At 44.2% G+C, this 8,502-nt stretch overlaps 1 long non-coding RNA gene across 1 annotated transcript; it reads left to right on the top strand.

Annotated features, from left to right (window-relative positions):
- The first annotated feature begins 2,504 nt into the window (after window positions 1–2,504).
- LOC121405294 lies at window positions 2,505–3,280 on the top strand. Its single transcript, XR_005968476.1, has 2 exons — window positions 2,505–2,775; window positions 2,842–3,280. It is a non-coding gene; the product is annotated as an uncharacterized LOC121405294 (long non-coding RNA).
- The last annotated feature ends 5,222 nt before the right edge of the window (window positions 3,281–8,502 follow it).

The following is an 8,502-nucleotide window of genomic DNA, read 5'->3' as shown; positions in this document are numbered from 1 at the left end:
GGTGTCGAGAGCCCGCTGAAATGTTGCCGGTGCCGAGTGCAGTCCAAAGGGCATAACCTTCCATTGGTAGAGGCCCCGGCCCGGTACGGTGAAAGCTGTTGCTTCTCTACTTCCGTCGGCCATGGGGATCTGCCAGTATCCGTTTTTCAGGTCGAGGGTGGTGATGAACCGCGCGTTTTGTAACCGTTCCAGAATATAGTTGATCCTCGGCAGCGGGTATGCCTCGGGGATGGAATGCGTGTTGAGTTGCCGGTAGTCGACGCACATGCGCCATTTCCCATTCTTTTTACGGACGAGTACAATTGGGGCGCTGTGGGGGCTCCGGGAGGGCTCGATGAGGCCTTCCGAAATCAATTGGTCCACTTGTTCATCAATTATTCGCATCATTGCTGGGTTCTTAGGATAGTACCGCTGTTTTATGGGCCGGTTATCCCTCATGACAATAGTGTGCTTGGCGATGTCCGACGTCCCGTGGAGGCCATCAAATTTTGGTAGCTCCTCGTCTAGAAATGCTTGGATCTGCGGGGCTAAGTCTGGCGGCCACGGCTCCGGGACTGGTTCAGGCTCATGTTCTGTTGGGTCGGCGGCTTCGGAGTCAAGTGGTTGGCGGGGGTCTTCGGGTAAGAGGGTTGTATCGAAGGCGCTGGGCGGTTCGATCCTCCGTTGGTAGTCGTTTATGTGGGCAACGATGGGTGTGGTGTCGACCATGGGAATGATGTTTTGGTACGCCGGGTGTAGTACTCGTGTTATACTACAGCCAGACTGGTACGTGAACAGGTGAGTCGCGATGACGCCTCTGGTATCACAACAACGACTTGTATGGGCGACGAAGATCTCGGACATGGCTCTAGGCATGGCTCGGTGCATGACGCTAAAAATCATGTCAGTACGCGGAAGGTACTCCATTGTGTGGGCGAGGATCGGTGTGGCGTCGGCCGTGGGTACGACAGGGCTGCGGTCGGTGTATCGTGGGGTCATCGTACTGGTTTCCGGGCCCGCGTTGAGGGGCTCTGTGGATATCAGTTCAATTATGGGCCCCGACCAGGGTGGGGTCAGCGTGGCTGTTTCCCGTGTGGCTGGGCTGTTGATCTGTTGCTGCCGTTGTCGGTGTCGATGTTGTTGTCTTGGTTCAGGGCTGATTGTCGTCTCTGAGGGTGTTTCTATGTTCACTTTCTCCGGGGAGGAGAGGGTACTTACATGCTCTGTTGCTGGACTTGGACCTGGCCTTCCTGTGTCGAGCGCCGGGTTCCAGTGCGTTAGTGCTTGTCTCGTGGGTGAGATTCTCGTATTTTCTTTGGGGTATGTGTCCCCTGTGGTTGGCCTAGGACGCGGTTGCTCCGTAGTGACCGTGGGACTCGTTTTCCCGTTTGCTTGATTGTTGTTTCGTGTTGTTGGTTTCGGCTTCATGTTCGTGGGCCGGCGCTTTGCCTCTGCTGGGGCTGGGTTGGGTGTCGTGTTCTTCGTGGCGATCTGGGTCGTTTTGTTCATTGGGGTAGGTCGTGGTCGTGTGTTCGCTGAGGTTTGTATGGGTGTCATGTTGGCGTGGCTGGGTGCCGAAATTGTTGGGATAGGTTGCGGACGTATGACGGCCGCCGTTGGCTTCAGTTTCTGGTGTCGGGGTTCGTTGCCTTGTACTCTGTTGGTCGGAACGGTGTGGATATGTGGTGTGTGGCACAGATCTCGTAATTGCAGAAGTGTGGTACCGCACTGGATCGTTGTTTCAATGGCGCATAGGAAGTCCATGCCGACGATAACTTGATCCAACATGTTTGGTAGGACCAGGAGGGGTATTTGAACTTCTCTTTGATCCATTCTGATGTGCGCCAATAGAATCTGGGTGATCACTCTGACCGAGCCGTCGGCCAGGCGTATGCGGACGCATGCATCTTGTAGGTTGGTGTTTTTGTCTAGTTGTCGGGCGAGGTTTGCACTGATAAAGCTTCGGGATGCCCCAGTGTCGACGGTGGCTTCCGTTGGCTGTCCTCCTATGGTTACCATTGCCACTATCCGGTTCTCGTTCATGTGTAGCGGGGTTTTTATTCGTGGGTCTGGGCAGACGTCGTTCCCGGCTGACGTGTTCTGGCGACAGCAATCGATGGTCCGGGTGCCGCGCTTGCCACATTCCCAACAGAACAAGATCGAGGGATTTTGGCATTCATATGCCGCATGCCCTGCTTCACCACACCGGCGACAGGCTGCGCGTGGGTTGGCGATGGGGGTCGTGATCATGCGATGTGCTACCTCGGGCTTTGCCGTACTCACTGGGTTGGATGGCTGTCTTCTTGGTGAGTCTGCCGAGTCCCAATGAGGCTTCCGGAATGGTGTCCGATTGGAATCGTCGCTCCTCTGATCTGTAGAAGGCCGTGCGTATCTGGGCGTGTGTCGTGGTGGTGCGAGAGTGCGCGGGATGGTCCGCTCTTGAATACTCTCAAACTCTGTGGCCAGCAGTGTTAGCTGTGACAAGTCCTGCAGTTCGTGGCGGCGCACGTACCTCAGGGAAAGAAGTATATGTGCACTTTTTAATTTGCTTATATTTTCTATAAACGTAACGGTATATTTTTTGTAGGTATGCAAGTTTGTACTCTTATCTATTATAAAGATCTCCCACTCCAATGTTCCTCTTTGCGCTTCATTCTTTGTACCGTTTTAAATAATATGTGTAACAACTCGTGGTTTTCAAAGGCAATAAGTATATGTGCAAGCTTAGATTATTGTGCTATCGCGTGCGGGTAAGCTAAGAAGTGTGATCCAAAAAAGTTATTTAATCAGCAGAATGTAAGTAAATTTTTTTTTATACGTTTGGAGACATAAATGTTTGTTATAATTTTGATTTTACGGCAGAATGCCACGTGGAACACATTTGTCGGAGGGAGATCGCGGTCTGATCAAAGGGCTGGCCGAATCTGGCAAGAATACTTCTTATATTGCCGCTAGACTAAATCGGCATAGAAACACAATAGCAAACTTTCTCAAAAATCCGGAAATGTATGGAAAAATAAAGCGAAGCGGCAGACCCACTGAAATCGATACGCGGTGCAAGAGGCAAATTCGTCGTCTAGCCGTTCAAAACAACAAGTCTTGCATGGAGATCAAAGGTCAACTGAAGCTTGACATATCCAAAAGACGTATAAATCAAATTTTAAACGAAACCGAAATGGTTACATATGCTTCCCGCGACGCTGTACCGAGGTTATTGAAGCGCCACATAACCGCTCGACTAGAATTTGCTGAGAAGTACAAATTTTGGTCAGAGGAGTTCACTAAAGTTATATTTTCGGATAATTTAACTTGGACGGTCCTGACTCCTGCCAAAAGTATTGGCGCGACAAAAGGCAACCACGGCAGCACTGCCATAAACGAAACCACGGTGGAGGATCATTAATGGTTTGGGGTGGATTTGGGTATGCTGGGAAGTCCCCACTTTGTTTTATACCCACCAGAACAAATGCAGAAATGTATGTAGAGTTGTTGGAAACAATACTCATTGAATTTGCTGGAAACCTTTACGGGGATGAGTGGATCTTCCAGCAGGACAACGCGCCCATCCACTCGGCACGGAAAACAAAAAACTTTTTGCAAGCTAGGAAGATTCCCTTATTGCAATGGCCAGCGATCAGTCCGGACCTTAACCCAATAGAGGATCTTTGGAGAATATTATCCAACAAAATTTATAAGAATGGACGCCAGTTTGATACGGTAAATGACCTCAAAAAAGCATTGCTACAGGAATGGGATCAAATTAACCCTACAATTCTAAAAACTTGGCAACCTCAATGCCCACCCGGATAAATCAAATTTTCACTAAAAAGGGAAAGCATATAAACTATTAATAAGCAAAAATAAAAATTTAAAAAAAATAATTTCATTAGTATTTTTAATTTTCATTTAGAATGCACATATACTTATTTCATATGAATGGAAAGTTATTCATTTAATATTTAGTTATTCTTAAAGTTTATGAAAATAATATTGTTATTTTTTTGTTAATATGTACCTTTACTATATATATAAAAAAAAGTTTAAATCATTCTCTTTGTTTTTAATAGTTTTTTTGTAAGTAATATCAATGCACATATCTTCTTTCCCTGAGGTACATCTGGTAGGCTGGGAGGGCGTTGTCGTAGATCCTGGTTAGCTCCTTGGTTGTGTCGTACCCAGCGTGGTGCATAAGTAGACGTATCTCGATGAGGAAATCTTTGAACAGTTCCCCAGCCACTTGCTTGCGGGCTCGGATCCGGTCTTCCAATTGTTCAAAATACCGTGGTGGCAAGAAGAACGTTAAGAATTTGGCGGAAATTTTCCCATGAGGAACTTTGTAGGCGGCTGGTGCGGAACCAACGACTGGCACGGTCTGTGAGAAGTTCGGCCTTGGCCCGCGGCAGATGGTTTGTGTCCACCCCATACGAGAGCGCGCGTTCTTCGAGCAGTTCGATGAATGATAGAGGGTCATCTTGGCCGTCAAACTGGATTCCCCACTTTCGGATGCGTTCCGCCATTGGTGCAGCGTGGTTGTAGTGGTGCCCTTCCATGGGTCGGTCGATCGCTGGCAAGACCCTCGGTACGGGTGCTGGGTGGGTCTCGGTAGCTAGGGGCCTTGGAAACGGGGCTGCAGGAGTGCGGTATTCGGTGGCTGCGGGGACTCGTAATCCGGTCTTAGGATCCATTTGGCGAGTGTCGGATGGTCCAGGAGTAGTGGGCAGTGGTGACTTGGAGCGAGAGCGTGAGGCTGGTTTGGCATAGTGCCTCTCGAACTCTCCTAGGCGAACCCAGGCTTCTTGCGCGAGTGGCCCGGCGACTAGTGCGGCAAATTTCTTTCGGCGTTCATCGACCGTTCCTTCGCTGCCGAATCCGAATTCTTCGGCGAGGACTTCTAGTTCGTCCCGACGGAGTTTGTGGATCCAGCCGGTGCTGACCCCTGGATTGGAAAAGTGTCCCGCAGGGTATGCCTCCTCTGGTTGTTCATCGTCGTGATGTTCCATGTTGATTTCTGTTGATATTTGGCAATGAGTCACAGTTAAACGGCACTTTTAGGATCGGCACTGCGTATACTTTCGCGTTTGTTTTCGCGCCCGGATTATGTAAGTGCGCGGACTTGTTATCGATTCAATTTTCTTTTTGATGGCAGTGGGTCTTTAATCCACGAAGTCCCTGATTTCGGTTTTCTTGAAGTTTCCACGAAAAATCCTTTAAAGTCCCTGCTCGGGCGCCACTTGTAATGTCCTATTTCAGGCTGAGGTATGCATCCTGTCCAGGGTCCTGAATTACAAGATATTTCTAATTCACGAGGACTTTATCGGGAAACCAGGAACTTTGCCAGAAACTGAAATAGAAATCACAACACTTTTTGGTTCTTTTAATTTAAATGGTTTTCTTTATTCTTCCGTATTCTTCCGTATGAATATTCTACTTCTGTACTACGACGCGGATGGTGATTTGACTGACGCCCGCGATGGCTGATTGACTGCCTCCGACGATGGCTGGTGGACTGCCTTTTTATAGATCGGCCGGCCTTCCATGAATGTCTTATAGATATCTTATTTCTACTCCAGACCGTGGGAAGGGTTCTTACATAAATCTCTCTGGCCGAATTATAGTCTGCGCGTGCAGACGGGCTGATCGGTAACAGAAGGTTACCAAATCATTAGCCCTGCAGTCAGTGTCCAATATCCCCGGTAAGGAGAGTCGGAGACTGCTGCGGTAATCGAGGGTTACCTAAGCAATCGCCTCCCAACAAGGGTCCAATGTCCCAGGTAAGGTGATCGGTGTGCACCGGTACCGTGGGAAAGGAATGTAACTTTAGGGAGATTTGAGATTCTTACTTGGCTTTTATTTATATGATTATACATTTAAAGATATTTAAAGAGGCTTAGAGGTTTTACTTAGTTGTGACGAACCATGGGGAACCATGGTTCGTTACAGCATCAATAGCCGAGTCGATAAAGCCATGTCTGACTGTCCGTCCGTCCGTCTAGTTGAGCGCCTGGATCTCAGAGACTATAAGAGCTAGAGAAACCAAATTTGCTTTCCAGATTCATGTGAAATCACACTGCTACAAGTGTATTTCAAAAACTAAAAACGCAGTATCGTAGAGAATGACCATATCTACCAGACTGCCGAATCTGAATCAGATCGGATCATAATTATAGCCAAAATGAAGAAAATAATTTTCAGTTTCTTCCTCCGCCTCCCCCCGCGAACAACACCTAGCGGAGGAGATGTAGAATATGAATGGTACATCTATAATCTACATGTTAGATGTAAAATATACCTTGTAGATGTAGATGTAGATAACAGATGTAGTAAAAGATGTAGCGGAGGAGATGTAGAATATGAATGGTACATCTATAATCTACATGTTGTATGTAAAATATACATTGTAGATGTAGATAACAGATGTAGCAAAAAAATGTAAGCATTTTTTTTTTAATTTTAAAAAATCATAAGCTCAAAAATGTATATACTGACTGCGTACGGTTATAAGTAGAGTCACGTCCCCAGAAGCGACTCACACGTTCCTTCTCGTTTTTAATGTATATTTACCCAAAAATTTGTATTTTCTTTTCGTGGTAGCAGCCCCCAAACATTAAACTAAAAATTTGAATTTAAAAAAGTGTCCAAGTGTACCCTTGGAAAAAAAAAAATGTTGGTCAAATTTTGGCCCAGCCTAATGTCACTAACCATACAGTATACTCACTTGACGGTTTTATTTCGTTTTCTGAACCGAGTACTATAAACTTTGGATTTGGTAATTGTATCGCTGGCAGTCCAGGAAAACCCACAATTGACTTATGAAAAGTTTTTAGTTTATTATGATTTGGGGGATCAGCTAGCAGAGCGAACCGATTCTCCGCCAGTTTATTTTGCCCAATGGGCATGATCAGTCGCGTGGGCCTCACAGATCACAAAAAAGTGAACAATGAAAGAAAAGACATAAGGAAAAAGATAAGAAGTTTAAGAGAAAACTGAAACACGGGCTTGCTTGAAAAGAGGTCTGCACTGGTTGAGTGATAGACGATGACTGCGCTTAAAGTATATTTTATAAAAATCCATGGAGAAATGGTTGAGCTAAATTTGGTTGGAAGTCCGAAAATCACATTTTACGATTTGGAACGTTGCTGGCCAACCAAGCAATACTTTTTTTGACATTTTTGAATTTAGCATGCACCAAAATTGAATATTAGATACCAAGTAATCAAGAATTGCATTTCTTTAAACGATGCCTTATTAATGCACCTACATATGGGCAGTTCCGCCAAAAGGTCCACCAGGCCAAAAATCATAAAAAGTCAATAAAAACCGATTTCTATATAATTTTTTCCGGATATTTTTTTTTTAATTTATTGAACGGTAACTAATTTACTTTATTCACATATAATTTCATTAGCTTTCATCCTAAAACCTATGAAAATAAGCAAAAGTTCACGTTTTTGGTATTTTCTGGTATTTTTATAGACATGTTTTCTTTTACTATTATCTCCTAGGAAGAAGATGATTCTTGACAAAAGTTTCTCCTTAAAGTCTTTCTAATATATTAAACTACCTAAAACCATTATCAGAACGTTGGTCGAACCTTGGCTAACAGTATATTTGTAGGCTTTTATAATCGCGGAATTTGGTAACGTAACGCCAGTAACGTTCGCCAGATGCCTCCGCGGATTTTTAACAAAAAAACAGGAAAAGTTTTTACATTTAATAAGTTTGAAAATTAACTCTCAATACTTCATTTATTAGCACTAAAAATTTTATACAGATAGCCCTATCCAATTCGCAGAGTTTTGCCATTTTTTACCCCAACCTCGAAAACCACTTCTGTTTTATGTAACGCACTTTTAGGTCCTACTTTGGCTTATATCTTGAAAACCGTACGCTCGATTATTGCCATTTTTCTGGAGAACATAGGTCTAACCAAATTATATTCAACGAGGATAATCTTTTTTCCAAATTTCAGCTTTTTGACTATTTTTTGCAACATTTTGTCGTACGAATGTAACGTAACGCCAGATAGGAACTGCCCATATATACAAAAAATATAATGACCCAGGATAAAATTTTTTTTTCGAGTTTTTGAGTTCTTCCTGAGTTTTTAAAGTCTAAATTTTGAAAAAAAGACGCACAAAAATCATAAATTTTGCATTTAAAAGCATAATATTTCCCAGAAGGTAGGCTGAAATCACAAAAAGTTTATGTCCAATTTATAGCTGCATTTATAATCTTTTAAGAATGGCAAAGTTTATTACAACCAACTGTAAGATACTTAAGTTATGTGAAAACATAACCTCTACCTCTAAGAAAAGCTTAACAAAAAAGTATCAGCTTTTTAAGTTCTTTAAACAAACGTTCTGCCATAGAAAGAAACTGTTATTCTTTAAAAAATTAAAAGCCGTGTCTATCAGAAAAATTCGGTTTGATTCGAAGCATAAATAAAAAATTCATTTTTTCGAGTAGTGTAATCATAAAAACTCCACACGTATCGTCTGATTGTGAATACGGGTCCAATGCGCA

This window comes from Drosophila obscura, unplaced genomic scaffold (assembly GCF_018151105.1).
Source record: "Drosophila obscura isolate BZ-5 IFL unplaced genomic scaffold, ASM1815110v1 contig_137, whole genome shotgun sequence".
Classification (NCBI taxonomy): Eukaryota; Metazoa; Arthropoda; class Insecta; order Diptera; family Drosophilidae; genus Drosophila; species Drosophila obscura.
The sequence above is the reverse complement of the archived record's forward strand: the minus strand, read 5'-3'. Positions and strand labels throughout refer to the sequence as shown.